General features: G+C 45.7%; 9 non-coding genes and 3 pseudogenes across 9 annotated transcripts; all 12 read left to right on the plus strand.

Moving 5' to 3' along the window:
• The first annotated feature begins 185 nt into the window (after positions 1-185).
• On the plus strand, positions 186-376 carry LOC141203679 (U2 spliceosomal RNA). The gene has a single exon (XR_012274710.1). It is a non-coding gene; the product is annotated as a U2 spliceosomal RNA (small nuclear RNA).
• Positions 377-1,491: 1,115 nt separating this feature from the next.
• On the plus strand, positions 1,492-1,682 carry LOC141203680 (U2 spliceosomal RNA). The gene has a single exon (XR_012274711.1). It is a non-coding gene; the product is annotated as a U2 spliceosomal RNA (small nuclear RNA).
• A 1,115-nt stretch (positions 1,683-2,797) lies between these two features.
• Positions 2,798-2,988, plus strand: LOC141203682 (U2 spliceosomal RNA). Its single transcript, XR_012274712.1, has one exon. It is a non-coding gene; the product is annotated as a U2 spliceosomal RNA (small nuclear RNA).
• Positions 2,989-4,103: 1,115 nt separating this feature from the next.
• On the plus strand, positions 4,104-4,294 carry LOC141203683 (U2 spliceosomal RNA). Its single transcript, XR_012274713.1, has one exon. It is a non-coding gene; the product is annotated as a U2 spliceosomal RNA (small nuclear RNA).
• A 1,114-nt stretch (positions 4,295-5,408) lies between these two features.
• LOC141203684 (U2 spliceosomal RNA) lies at positions 5,409-5,599 on the plus strand. Its single transcript, XR_012274714.1, has one exon. It is a non-coding gene; the product is annotated as a U2 spliceosomal RNA (small nuclear RNA).
• Positions 5,600-6,714: 1,115 nt separating this feature from the next.
• LOC141203685 (U2 spliceosomal RNA) lies at positions 6,715-6,905 on the plus strand. Its single transcript, XR_012274715.1, has one exon. It is a non-coding gene; the product is annotated as a U2 spliceosomal RNA (small nuclear RNA).
• A 1,115-nt stretch (positions 6,906-8,020) lies between these two features.
• Positions 8,021-8,211, plus strand: LOC141203686 (U2 spliceosomal RNA). Its single transcript, XR_012274716.1, has one exon. It is a non-coding gene; the product is annotated as a U2 spliceosomal RNA (small nuclear RNA).
• Positions 8,212-9,326: 1,115 nt separating this feature from the next.
• Positions 9,327-9,442, plus strand: LOC141203314 (U2 spliceosomal RNA; annotated as a pseudogene).
• Positions 9,443-9,966: 524 nt separating this feature from the next.
• LOC141203167 (U2 spliceosomal RNA) lies at positions 9,967-10,148 on the plus strand. The gene has a single exon (XR_012274304.1). It is a non-coding gene; the product is annotated as a U2 spliceosomal RNA (small nuclear RNA).
• A 1,115-nt stretch (positions 10,149-11,263) lies between these two features.
• Positions 11,264-11,379, plus strand: LOC141203315 (U2 spliceosomal RNA; annotated as a pseudogene).
• A 524-nt stretch (positions 11,380-11,903) lies between these two features.
• Positions 11,904-12,084, plus strand: LOC141203177 (U2 spliceosomal RNA; annotated as a pseudogene).
• Positions 12,085-13,199: 1,115 nt separating this feature from the next.
• On the plus strand, positions 13,200-13,390 carry LOC141203687 (U2 spliceosomal RNA). Its single transcript, XR_012274717.1, has one exon. It is a non-coding gene; the product is annotated as a U2 spliceosomal RNA (small nuclear RNA).
• Positions 13,391-14,352: the final 962 nt, after the last annotated feature.

A 14,352-nucleotide genomic window follows, 5' to 3' on the forward strand; every position in this document is an offset into this window, starting at 1 on the left:
AAAGAGGTGGAGTTATGCAGATCTAAAACGCGTGGATTGCAGCAGCAGCAAGCCGAAAAGTGCAGGCATGTAAGGGATCTAGAGGTTGACAACATGTCTTCTTAACGGGAGTCCAGGAGCTCATCTCCACAAATGGACTTTTCAGGATCCTTGGGTGGCTCCGTAGTTTGAAACCAATTCTGGTTATCGCTTCTCGGCCTTTTGGCTAAGATCAAGTGTAGTATCTGTTCTTATCAGTTTAATATCTGATACGTCCCCTATCTGGGGACCATATATTAAATGGATTTTTAGAACAGGGAGATGGAAAAAGAGCTTGCTCTGTCCACTCCACGCATTGACCTGGTATTGCAGTATCTCCAGGACCGGTGCACCCCTTCTTTAATGCAGTTTCTAAAATCAGAAAGAATTGAATTCAATGTTTTTTGTTCATTTTGCTTGTTTGTCGGATTTTGGGATGGACTCTTTGGCTTTGCTTTTCTTCTCCTCATTGGATTTTTCATGTTCAAAGTTGCAGAAGCCAGATTACAAGCTCATTTTGGTTCAACTTCAGCAACTGTGCATTGCATTGCCATGTAATGTGATGCAATGCTATCTTTCTAGCTCTCCCTTTTTACTTCCTTTTGGATAAACAGACATATTAGGCAAGCATTTTGGAGCTTTCACCTAAATAACTACAGGTGGTGAGATAAGCTGCACAATATAATTGACCTTTCAGTATATTGTTGCACACACACCATCTATTTAGCAAATGCCCTTGTTATCAACAGCAGCCTTTTAAACTCACCTGAGCTAACAGGTATGTGCGCTGGTTACTCTGCTGCGCTTAAAATTTCTTTTTTGGTTTGCTACAATGCCTTTTCTGAAACGTTGTCTCCTTCTGCTGGAACACTGACTTCTTTCATTTAATGCCTGCAGACTATAAAAGAGAACCCAACCCAAAAAGTTTGGTTGATTAGTCTGTGGCATTCTGTTAAACTGTTGCTTATGGCGGTCTCTGTGAGCTTCTCAGCGACATTCAGCCAGCCAGGTATCCTGCCTGCAGTAGATGGAATGTGGCAATGGAACGCTGGCTGCGCGTGTCATAATAGGCTCTGAGCCTTTATATACCTGTGCACAGCAGCAGCCACCTTCAGTCTGCTGCTGGACAGCCAGCAGCAGCAGCAGCAGGAGAGGTATGTAATCAGGAGCCCTCCTGCTAAGGGTAGACAGCTGCTCGTTCCACCCCACCCCCCGCCTTAATTGGTTCTCCTCCCTTCCAACGGTGTTGAGGCGGGTGGGAACAGCAGGGGGTGAAGGTGCTGTGTTTAAAGAGGTGGAGTTATGCAGATCTAAAACGCGTGGATTGCAGCAGCAGCAAGCCGAAAAGTGCAGGCATGTAAGGGATCTAGAGGTTGACAACATGTCTTCTTAACGGGAGTCCAGGAGCTCATCTCCACAAATGGACTTTTCAGGATCCTTGGGTGGCTCCGTAGTTTGAAACCAATTCTGGTTATCGCTTCTCGGCCTTTTGGCTAAGATCAAGTGTAGTATCTGTTCTTATCAGTTTAATATCTGATACGTCCCCTATCTGGGGACCATATATTAAATGGATTTTTAGAACAGGGAGATGGAAAAAGAGCTTGCTCTGTCCACTCCACGCATTGACCTGGTATTGCAGTATCTCCAGGACCGGTGCACCCCTTCTTTAATGCAGTTTCTAAAATCAGAAAGAATTGAATTCAATGTTTTTTGTTCATTTTGCTTGTTTGTCGGATTTTGGGATGGACTCTTTGGCTTTGCTTTTCTTCTCCTCATTGGATTTTTCATGTTCAAAGTTGCAGAAGCCAGATTACAAGCTCATTTTGGTTCAACTTCAGCAACTGTGCATTGCATTGCCATGTAATGTGATGCAATGCTATCTTTGTAGCTCTCCCTTTTTACTTCCTTTTGGATAAACAGACATATTAGGCAAGCATTTTGGAGCTTTCACCTAAATAACTACAGGTGGTGAGATAAGCTGCACAATATAATTGACCTTTCAGTATATTGTTGCACACACACCATCTATTTAGCAAATGCCCTTGTTATCAACAGCAGCCTTTTAAACTCACCTGAGCTAACAGGTATGTGCGCTGGTTACTCTGCTGCGCTTAAAATTTCTTTTTTGGTTTGCTACAATGCCTTTTCTGAAACGTTGTCTCCTTCTGCTGGAACACTGACTTCTTTCATTTAATGCCTGCAGACTATAAAAGAGAACCCAACCCAAAAAGTTTGGTTGATTAGTCTGTGGCATTCTGTTAAACTGTTGCTTATGGCGGTCTCTGTGAGCTTCTCAGCGAAATTCAGCCAGCCAGGTATCCTGCCTGCAGTAGATGGAATGTGGCAATGGAACGCTGGCTGCGCGTGTCATAATAGGCTCTGAGCCTTTATATACCTGTGCACAGCAGCAGCCACCTTCAGTCTGCTGCTGGACAGCCAGCAGCAGCAGCAGCAGGAGAGGTATGTAATCAGGAGCCCTCCTGCTAAGGGTAGACAGCTGCTCGTTCCATCCCACCCCCCGCCTTAATTGGTTCTCCTCCCTTCCAACGGTGTTGAGGCGGGTGGGAACAGCAGGGGGTGAAGGTGCTGTGTTTAAAGAGGTGGAGTTATGCAGATCTAAAACGCGTGGATTGCAGCAGCAGCAAGCCGAAAAGTGCAGGCATGTAAGGGATCTAGAGGTTGACAACATGTCTTCTTAACGGGAGTCCAGGAGCTCATCTCCACAAATGGACTTTTCAGGATCCTTGGGTGGCTCCGTAGTTTGAAACCAATTCTGGTTATCGCTTCTCGGCCTTTTGGCTAAGATCAAGTGTAGTATCTGTTCTTATCAGTTTAATATCTGATACGTCCCCTATCTGGGGACCATATATTAAATGGATTTTTAGAACAGGGAGATGGAAAAAGAGCTTGCTCTGTCCACTCCACGCATTGACCTGGTATTGCAGTATCTCCAGGACCGGTGCACCCCTTCTTTAATGCAGTTTCTAAAATCAGAAAGAATTGAATTCAATGTTTTTTGTTCATTTTGCTTGTTTGTCGGATTTTGGGATGGACTCTTTGGCTTTGCTTTTCTTCTCCTCATTGGATTTTTCATGTTCAAAGTTGCAGAAGCCAGATTACAAGCTCATTTTGGTTCAACTTCAGCAACTGTGCATTGCATTGCCATGTAATGTGATGCAATGCTATCTTTCTAGCTCTCCCTTTTTACTTCCTTTTGGATAAACAGACATATTAGGCAAGCATTTTGGAGCTTTCACCTAAATAACTACAGGTGGTGAGATAAGCTGCACAATATAATTGACCTTTCAGTATATTGTTGCACACACACCATCTATTTAGCAAATGCCCTTGTTATCAACAGCAGCCTTTTAAACTCACCTGAGCTAACAGGTATGTGCGCTGGTTACTCTGCTGCGCTTAAAATTTCTTTTTTGGTTTGCTACAATGCCTTTTCTGAAACGTTGTCTCCTTCTGCTGGAACACTGACTTCTTTCATTTAATGCCTGCAGACTATAAAAGAGAACCCCACCCAAAAAGTTTGGTTGATTAGTCTGTGGCATTCTGTTAAACTGTTGCTTATGGCGGTCTCTGTGAGCTTCTCAGCGACATTCAGCCAGCCAGGTATCCTGCCTGCAGTAGATGGAATGTGGCAATGGAACGCTGGCTGCGCATGTCATAATAGGCTCTGAGCCTTTATATACCTGTGCACAGCAGCAGCCACCTTCAGTCTGCTGCTGGACAGCCAGCAGCAGCAGCAGCAGGAGAGGTATGTAATCAGGAGCCCTCCTGCTAAGGGTAGACAGCTGCTCGTTCCACCCCACCCTCCGCCTTAATTGGTTCTCCTCCCTTCCAACGGTGTTGAGGCGGGTGGGAACAGCAGGGGGTGAAGGTGCTGTGTTTAAAGAGGTGGAGTTATGCAGATCTAAAACGCGTGGATTGCAGCAGCAGCAAGCCGAAAAGTGCAGGCATGTAAGGGATCTAGAGGTTGACAACATGTCTTCTTAACGGGAGTCCAGGAGCTCATCTCCACAAATGGACTTTTCAGGATCCTTGGGTGGCTCCGTAGTTTGAAACCAATTCTGGTTATCGCTTCTCGGCCTTTTGGCTAAGATCAAGTGTAGTATCTGTTCTTATCAGTTTAATATCTGATACGTCCCCTATCTGGGGACCATATATTAAATGGATTTTTAGAACAGGGAGATGGAAAAAGAGCTTGCTCTGTCCACTCCACGCATTGACCTGGTATTGCAGTATCTCCAGGACCGGTGCACCCCTTCTTTAATGCAGTTTCTAAAATCAGAAAGAATTGAATTCAATGTTTTTTGTTCATTTTGCTTGTTTGTCGGATTTTGGGATGGACTCTTTGGCTTTGCTTTTCTTCTCCTCATTGGATTTTTCATGTTCAAAGTTGCAGAAGCCAGATTACAAGCTCATTTTGGTTCAACTTCAGCAACTGTGCATTGCATTGCCATGTAATGTGATGCAATGCTATCTTTCTAGCTCTCCCTTTTTACTTCCTTTTGGATAAACAGACATATTAGGCAAGCATTTTGGAGATTTCACCTAAATAACTACAGGTGGTGAGATAAGCTGCACAATATAATTGACCTTTCAGTATATTGTTGCACACACACCATCTATTTAGCAAATGCCCTTGTTATCAACAGCAGCCTTTTAAACTCACCTGAGCTAACAGGTATGTGCGCTGGTTACTCTGCTGCGCTTAAAATTTCTTTTTTGGTTTGCTACAATGCCTTTTCTGAAACGTTGTCTCCTTCTGCTGGAACACTGACTTCTTTCATTTAATGCCTGCAGACTATAAAAGAGAACCCAACCCAAAAAGTTTGGTTGATTAGTCTGTGGCATTCTGTTAAACTGTTGCTTATGGCGGTCTCTGTGAGCTTCCCAGCGACATTCAGCCAGCCAGGTATCCTGCCTGCAGTAGATGGAATGTGGCAATGGAACGCTGGCTGCGCGTGTCATAATAGGCTCTGAGCCTTTATATACCTGTGCACAGCAGCAGCCACCTTCAGTCTGCTGCTGGACAGCCAGCAGCAGCAGCAGCAGGAGAGGTATGTAATCAGGAGCCCTCCTGCTAAGGGTAGACAGCTGCTCGTTCCACCCCACCCCCCGCCTTAATTGGTTCTCCTCCCTTCCAACGGTGTTGAGGCGGGTGGGAACAGCAGGGGGTGAAGGTGCTGTGTTTAAAGAGGTGGAGTTATGCAGATCTAAAACGCGTGGATTGCAGCAGCAGCAAGCCGAAAAGTGCAGGCATGTAAGGGATCTAGAGGTTGACAACATGTCTTCTTAACGGGAGTCCAGGAGCTCATCTCCACAAATGGACTTTTCAGGATCCTGGGTGGCTCCGTAGTTTGAAACCAATTCTGGTTATCGCTTCTCGGCCTTTTGGCTAAGATCAAGTGTAGTATCTGTTCTTATCAGTTTAATATCTGATACGTCCCCTATCTGGGGACCATATATTAAATGGATTTTTAGAACAGGGAGATGGAAAAAGAGCTTGCTCTGTCCACTCCACGCATTGACCTGGTATTGCAGTATCTCCAGGACCGGTGCACCCCTTCTTTAATGCAGTTTCTAAAATCAGAAAGAATTGAATTCAATGTTTTTTGTTCATTTTGCTTGTTTGTCGGATTTTGGGATGGACTCTTTGGCTTTGCTTTTCTTCTCCTCATTGGATTTTTCATGTTCAAAGTTGCAGAAGCCAGATTACAAGCTCATTTTGGTTCAACTTCAGCAACTGTGCATTGCATTGCCATGTAATGTGATGCAATGCTATCTTTCTAGCTCTCCCTTTTTACTTCCTTTTGGATAAACAGACATATTAGGCAAGCATTTTGGAGCTTTCACCTAAATAACTACAGGTGGTGAGATAAGCTGCACAATATAATTGACCTTTCAGTATATTGTTGCACACACACCAGCTATTTAGCAAATGCCCTTGTTATCAACAGCAGCCTTTTAAACTCACCTGGGATAACAGGTATGTGCGCTGGTTACTCTGCTGCGCTTAAAATTTCTTTTTTGGTTTGCTACAATGCCTTTTCTGAAACGTTGTCTCCTTCTGCTGGAACACTGACTTCTTTCATTTAATGCCTGCAGACTATAAAAGAGAACCCAACCCAAAAAGTTTGGTTGATTAGTCTGTGGCATTCTGTTAAACTGTTGCTTATGGCGGTCTCTGTGAGCTTCTCAGCGACATTCAGCCAGCCAGGTATCCTGCCTGCAGTAGATGGAATGTGGCAATGGAACGCTGGCTGCGCGTGTCATAATAGGCTCTGAGCCTTTATATACCTGTGCACAGCAGCAGCCACCTTCAGTCTGCTGCTGGACAGCCAGCAGCAGCAGCAGCAGGAGAGGTATGTAATCAGGAGCCCTCCTGCTAAGGGTAGACAGCTGCTCGTTCCACCCCACCCCCCGCCTTAATTGGTTCTCCTCCCTTCCAACGGTGTTGAGGCGGGTGGGAACAGCAGGGGGTGAAGGTGCTGTGTTTAAAGAGGTGGAGTTATGCAGATCTAAAACGCGTGGATTGCAGCAGCAGCAAGCCGAAAAGTGCAGGCATGTAAGGGATCTAGAGGTTGACAACATGTCTTCTTAACGGGAGTCCAGGAGCTCATCTCCACAAATGGACTTTTCAGGATCCTTGGGTGGCTCCGTAGTTTGAAACCAATTCTGGTTATCGCTTCTCGGCCTTTTGGCTAAGATCAAGTGTAGTATCTGTTCTTATCAGTTTAATATCTGATACGTCCCCTATCTGGGGACCATATATTAAATGGATTTTTAGAACAGGGAGATGGAAAAAGAGCTTGCTCTGTCCACTCCACGCATTGACCTGGTATTGCAGTATCTCCAGGACCGGTGCACCCCTTCTTTAATGCAGTTTCTAAAATCAGAAAGAATTGAATTCAATGTTTTTTGTTCATTTTGCTTGTTTGTCGGATTTTGGGATGGACTCTTTGGCTTTGCTTTTCTTCTCCTCATTGGATTTTTCATGTTCAAAGTTGCAGAAGCCAGATTACAAGCTCATTTTGGTTCAACTTCAGCAACTGTGCATTGCATTGCCATGTAATGTGATGCAATGCTATCTTTCTAGCTCTCCCTTTTTACTTCCTTTTGGATAAACAGACATATTAGGCAAGCATTTTGGAGCTTTCACCTAAATAACTACAGGTGGTGAGATAAGCTGCACAATATAATTGACCTTTCAGTATATTGTTGCACACACACCATCTATTTAGCAAATGCCCTTGTTATCAACAGCAGCCTTTTAAACTCACCTGAGCTAACAGGTATGTGCGCTGGTTACTCTGCTGCGCTTAAAATTTCTTTTTTGGTTTGCTACAATGCCTTTTCTGAAACGTTGTCTCCTTCTGCTGGAACACTGACTTCTTTCATTTAATGCCTGCAGACTATAAAAGAGAACCCAACCCAAAAAGTTTGGTTGATTAGTCTGTGGCATTCTGTTAAACTGTTGCTTATGGCGGTCTCTGTGAGCTTCTCAGCGACATTCAGCCAGCCAGGTATCCTGCCTGCAGTAGATGGAATGTGGCAATGGAACGCTGGCTGCGCGTGTCATAATAGGCTCTGAGCCTTTATATACCTGTGCACAGCAGCAGCCACCTTCAGTCTGCTGCTGGACAGCCAGCAGCAGCAGCAGCAGGAGAGGTATGTAATCAGGAGCCCTCCTGCTAAGGGTAGACAGCTGCTCGTTCCACCCCACCCCCCGCCTTAATTGGTTCTCCTCCCTTCCAACGGTGTTGAGGCGGGTGGGAACAGCAGGGGGTGAAGGTGCTGTGTTTAAAGAGGTGGAGTTATGCAGATCTAAAACGCGTGGATTGCAGCAGCAGCAAGCCGAAAAGTGCAGGCATGTAAGGGATCTAGAGGTTGACAACATGTCTTCTTAACGGGAGTCCAGGAGCTCATCTCCACAAATGGACTTTTCAGGATCCTTGGGTGGCTCCGTAGTTTGAAACCAATTCTGGTTATCGCTTCTCGGCCTTTTGGCTAAGATCAAGTGTAGTATCTGTTCTTATCAGTTTAATATCTGATACGTCCCCTATCTGGGGACCATATATTAAATGGATTTTTAGAACAGGGAGATGGAAAAAGAGCTTGCTCTGTCCACTCCACGCATTGACCTGGTATTGCAGTATCTCCAGGACCGGTGCACCCCTTCTTTAATGCAGTTTCTAAAATCAGAAAGAATTGAATTCAATGTTTTTTGTTCATTTTGCTTGTTTGTCGGATTTTGGGATGGACTCTTTGGCTTTGCTTTTCTTCTCCTCATTGGATTTTTCATGTTCAAAGTTGCAGAAGCCAGATTACAAGCTCATTTTGGTTCAACTTCAGCAACTGTGCATTGCATTGCCATGTAATGTGATGCAATGCTATCTTTCTAGCTCTCCCTTTTTACTTCCTTTTGGATAAACAGACATATTAGGCAAGCATTTTGGAGCTTTCACCTAAATAACTACAGGTGGTGAGATAAGCTGCACAATATAATTGACCTTTCAGTATATTGTTGCACACACACCATCTATTTAGCAAATGCCCTTGTTATCAACAGCAGCCTTTTAAACTCACCTGAGCTAACAGGTATGTGCGCTGGTTACTCTGCTGCGCTTAAAATTTCTTTTTTGGTTTGCTACAATGCCTTTTCTGAAACGTTGTCTCCTTCTGCTGGAACACTGACTTCTTTCATTTAATGCCTGCAGACTATAAAAGAGAACCCAACCCAAAAAGTTTGGTTGATTAGTCTGTGGCATTCTGTTAAACTGTTGCTTATGGCGGTCTCTGTGAGCTTCTCAGCGACATTCAGCCAGCCAGGTATCCTGCCTGCAGTAGATGGAATGTGGCAATGGAACGCTGGCTGCGCGTGTCATAATAGGCTCTGAGCCTTTATATACCTGTGCACAGCAGCAGCCACCTTCAGTCTGCTGCTGGACAGCCAGCAGCAGCAGCAGCAGGAGAGGTATGTAATCAGGAGCCCTCCTGCTAAGGGTAGACAGCTGCTCGTTCCACCCCACCCCCCGCCTTAATTGGTTCTCCTCCCTTCCAACGGTGTTGAGGCGGGTGGGAACAGCAGGGGGTGAAGGTGCTGTGTTTAAAGAGGTGGAGTTATGCAGATCTAAAACGCGTGGATTGCAGCAGCAGCAAGCCGAAAAGTGCAGGCATGTAAGGGATCTAGAGGTTGACAACATGTCTTCTTAACGGGAGTCCAGGAGCTCATCTCCACAAATGGACTTTTCAGGATCCTTGGGTGGCTCCGTAGTTTGAAACCAATTCTGGTTATCGCTTCTCGGCCTTTTGGCTAAGATCAAGTGTAGTATCTTTTGAAAAGGCAGTTTTGTCCTTGGGCTGCCCTAGTAAATTGATGCATATTACACACTGGTTTGGTGCACTTGTTAGTACGCCAGGTGGCTCATAGAGTTATCTGATGGAAAACATGGCCCTCCAGGATCGAAGTCACTAGGCTGGGTAAGTGTGAGGGCTTTGGAGCAATGTGCCCCAGGAGTAGGCGCCCTGGTGGGAGTCCAAGCTTACTGGGACTGGGAACCCCAGAAAGACTTGGCTTCGTTGCACGCCGCACCTTTGCCAATCATACTTTCTGAGCAACCCCCCCTATTCCTGGCCTCCGGGCTAGGAAGGGGAATTTTTATAAACCCGGTCGGAGGTCCGGTCAGCTTTGGGCTGAGAAACCAACACAGGCTCCAGCTCCACTAGGGTGGCAGCCTAGATGGAAGCTGGGAGCACGAAAACGGCTCTTCTCCGGCTTCGGCTAGGGAGAGCATCGGAGATCCCTGACCCTCGCTGTGGCCTTCTGGCTCGGAGGGATGGGGATGGTTTATTGGGGACCCTCTCCTCCGGGAAGGGTCCACATGAATCCTCGCCTCGTGCGCTGTTTTGGTGTGACTTCGGTCACATTTTTCAGTGCCTTGGATGCAGCTTCAATCAAAAAATCTGTTCTTATCAGTTTAATATCTGATACGTCCCCTATCTGGGGACCATATATTAAATGGATTTTTAGAACAGGGAGATGGAAAAAGAGCTTGCTCTGTCCACTCCACGCATTGACCTGGTATTGCAGTATCTCCAGGACCGGTGCACCCCTTCTTTAATGCAGTTTCTAAAATCAGAAAGAATTGAATTCAATGTTTTTTGTTCATTTTGCTTGTTTGTCGGATTTTGGGATGGACTCTTTGGCTTTGCTTTTCTTCTCCTCATTGGATTTTTCATGTTCAAAGTTGCAGAAGCCAGATTACAAGCTCATTTTGGTTCAACTTCAGCAACTGTGCATTGCATTGCCATGTAATGTGATGCAATGCTATCTTTCTAGCTCTCCCTTTTTACTTCCTTTTGGATAAACAGACATATTAGGCAAGCATTTTGGAGCTTTCACCTAAATAACTACAGGTGGTGAGATAAGCTGCACAATATAATTGACCTTTCAGTATATTGTTGCACACACACCATCTATTTAGCAAATGCCCTTGTTATCAACAGCAGCCTTTTAAACTCACCTGAGCTAACAGGTATGTGCGCTGGTTACTCTGCTGTGCTTAAAATTTCTTTTTTGGTTTGCTACAATGCCTTTTCTGAAACGTTGTCTCCTTCTGCTGGAACACTGACTTCTTTCATTTAATGCCTGCAGACTATAAAAGAGAACCCAACCCAAAAAGTTTGGTTGATTAGTCTGTGGCATTCTGTTAAACTGTTGCTTATGGCGGTCTCTGTGAGCTTCTCAGCGACATTCAGCCAGCCAGGTATCCTGCCTGCAGTAGATGGAATGTGGCAATGGAACGCTGGCTGCGCGTGTCATAATAGGCTCTGAGCCTTTATATACCTGTGCACAGCAGCAGCCACCTTCAGTCTGCTGCTGGACAGCCAGCAGCAGCAGCAGCAGGAGAGGTATGTAATCAGGAGCCCTCCTGCTAAGGGTAGACAGCTGCTCGTTCCACCCCACCCCCCGCCTTAATTGGTTCTCCTCCTTTCCAACGGTGTTGAGGCGGGTGGGAACAGCAGGGGGTGAAGGTGCTGTGTTTAAAGAGGTGGAGTTATGCAGATCTAAAACGCGTGGATTGCAGCAGCAGCAAGCCGAAAAGTGCAGGCATGTAAGGGATCTAGAGGTTGACAACATGTCTTCTTAACGGGAGTCCAGGAGCTCATCTCCACAAATGGACTTTTCAGGATCCTTGGGTGGCTCCGTAGTTTGAAACCAATTCTGGTTATCGCTTCTCGGCCTTTTGGCTAAGATCAAGTGTAGTATCTTTTGAAAAGGCAGTTTTGTCCTTGGGCTGCCCTAGTAAATTGATGCATATTACACACTGGTTTGGTGCACTTGTTAGTACGCCAGGTGGCTCATAGAGTTATCTGATGGAAAACATGGCCCTCCAGGATCGAAGTCACTAGGCTGGGTAAGTGTGAGGGCTTTGGAGCAATGTGCCCCAGGAGTAGGCGCCCTGGTGGGAGTCCAAGCTTACTGGGACTGGGAACCCCAGAAAGACTTGGCTTCGTAGCACGCCGCACCTTTGCCAATCATACTTTCTGAGCAACCCCCCCTATTCCTTGCCTCCGGGCTAGGAAGGGGAATTTTTATAAACCCGGTCGGAGGTCCGGTCAGCTTTGGGCTGAGAAACCAACACAGGCTCCAGCTCCACTAGGGTGGCAGCCTAGATGGAAGCTGGGAGCACGAAAACGGCTCTTCTCCGGCTTCGGCTAGGGAGAGCATCGGAGATCCCTGACCCTCGCTGTGGCCTTCTGGCTCGGAGGGATGGGGATGGTTTATTGGGGACCCTCTCCTCCGGGAAGGGTCCACATGAATCCTCGCCTCGTGCGCTGTTTTGGTGTGACTTCGGTCACATTTTTCAGTGCCTTGGATGCAGCTTCAATCAAAAATCTGTTCTTATCAGTTTAATATCTGATACGTCCCCTATCTGGGGACCATATATTAAATGGATTTTTAGAACAGGGAGATGGAAAAAGAGCTTGCTCTGTCCACTCCACGCATTGACCTGGTATTGCAGTATCTCCAGGACCGGTGCACCCCTTCTTTAATGCAGTTTCTAAAATCTGAAAAAATTGAATTCAATGTTTTTTGTTCATTTTGCTTGTTTGTCGGATTTTGGGATGGACTCTTTGGCTTTGCTTTTCTTCTCCTCATTGGATTTTTCATGTTCAAAGTTGCAGAAGCCAGATTACAAGCTCATTTTGGTTCAACTTCAGCAACTGTGCATTGCATTGCCATGTAATGTGATGCAATGCTATCTTTCTAGCTCTCCCTTTTTACTTCCTTTTGGATAAACAGACATATTAGGCAAGCATTTTGGAGCTTTCACCTAAATAACTACAGGTGGTGAGATAAGCTGCACAATATAATTGACCTTTCAGCATATTGTTGCACACACACCATCTATTTAGCAAATGCCCTTGTTATCAACAGCAGCCTTTTAAACTCACCTGAGCTAACAGGTATGTGCGCTGGTTACTCTGCTGCGCTTAAAATTTATTTTTTGGTTTGCTACAATGCCTTTTCTGAAACGTTGTCTCCTTCTGCTGGAACACTGACTTCTTTCATTTAATGCCTGCAGACTATAAAAGAGAACCCAACCCAAAAAGTTTGGTTGATTAGTCTGTGGCATTCTGTTAAACTGTTGCTTATGGCGGTCTCTGTGAGCTTCTCAGCGACATTCAGCCAGCCAGGTATCCTGCCTGCAGTAGATGGAATGTGGCAATGGAACGCTGGCTGCGCGTGTCATAATAGGCTCTGAGCCTTTATATACCTGTGCACAGCAGCAGCCACCTTCAGTCTGCTGCTGGACAGCCAGCAGCAGCAGCAGCAGGAGAGGTATGTAATCAGGAGCCCTCCTGCTAAGGGTAGACAGCTGCTCGTTCCACCCCACCCCCCGCCTTAATTGGTTCTCCTCCCTTCCAACGGTGTTGAGGCGGGTGGGAACAGCAGGGGGTGAAGGTGCTGTGTTTAAAGAGGTGGAGTTATGCAGATCTAAAACGCGTGGATTGCAGCAGCAGCAAGCCGAAAAGTGCAGGCATGTAAGGGATCTAGAGGTTGACAACATGTCTTCTTAACGGGAGTCCAGGAGCTCATCTCCACAAATGGACTTTTCAGGATCCTTGGGTGGCTCCGTAGTTTGAAACCAATTCTGGTTATCGCTTCTCGGCCTTTTGGCTAAGATCAAGTGTAGTATCTGTTCTTATCAGTTTAATATCTGATACGTCCCCTATCTGGGGACCATATATTAAATGGATTTTTAGAACAGGGAGATGGAAAAAGAGCTTGCTCTGTCCACTCCACGCATTGACCTGGTATTGCAGTATCTCCAGGACCGGTGCACCCCTTCTTTAATGCAGTTTCTAAAATCAGAAAGAATTGAATTCAATGTTTTTTGTTCATTTTGCTTGTTTGTCGGATTTTGGGATGGACTCTTTGGCTTTGCTTTTCTTCTCCTCATTGGATTTTTCATGTTCAAAGTTGCAGAAGCCAGATTACAAGCTCATTTTGGTTCAACTTCAGCAACTGTGCATTGCATTGCCATGTAATGTGATGCAATGCTATCTTTCTAGCTCTCCCTTTTTACTTCCTTTTGGATAAACAGACATATTAGGCAAGCATTTTGGAGCTTTCACCTAAATAACTACAGGTGGTGAGATAAGCTGCACAATATAATTGACCTTTCAGTATATTGTTGCACACACACCATCTATTTAGCAAATGCCCTTGTTATCAACAGCAGCCTTTTAAACTCACCTGAGCTAACAGGTATGTGCGCTGGTTACTCTGCTGCGCTTAAAATTTATTTTTTGGTTTGCTACAATGCCTTTTCTGAAACGTTGTCTCCTTCTGCTGGAACACTGACTTCTTTCATTTAATGCCTGCAGACTATAAAAGAGAACCCAACCCAAAAAGTTTGGTTGATTAGTCTGTGGCATTCTGTTAAACTGTTGCTTATGGCGGTCTCTGTGAGCTTCTCAGCGACATTCAGCCAGCCAGGTATCCTGCCTGCAGTAGATGGAATGTGGCAATGGAACGCTGGCTGCGCGTGTCATAATAGGCTCTGAGCCTTTATATACCTGTGCACAGCAGCAGCCACCTTCAGTCTGCTGCTGGACAGCCAGCAGCAGCAGCAGCAGGAGAGGTATGTAATCAGGAGCCCTCCTGCTAAGGGTAGACAGCTGCTCGTTCCACCCCACCCCCCGCCTTAATTGGTTCTCCTCCCTTCCAACGGTGTTGAGGCGGGTGGGAACAGCAGGGGGTGAAGGTGCTGTGTTTAAAGAGGTGGAGTTATGCAGATCTAAAACGCG

This window comes from Phyllobates terribilis, unplaced genomic scaffold, assembly GCF_046119375.1.
Source record: "Phyllobates terribilis strain yellow unplaced genomic scaffold, ASM4611937v1 Scaffold_124__1_contigs__length_5142088, whole genome shotgun sequence".
NCBI lineage: Eukaryota > Metazoa > Chordata > Amphibia > Anura > Dendrobatidae > Phyllobates > Phyllobates terribilis.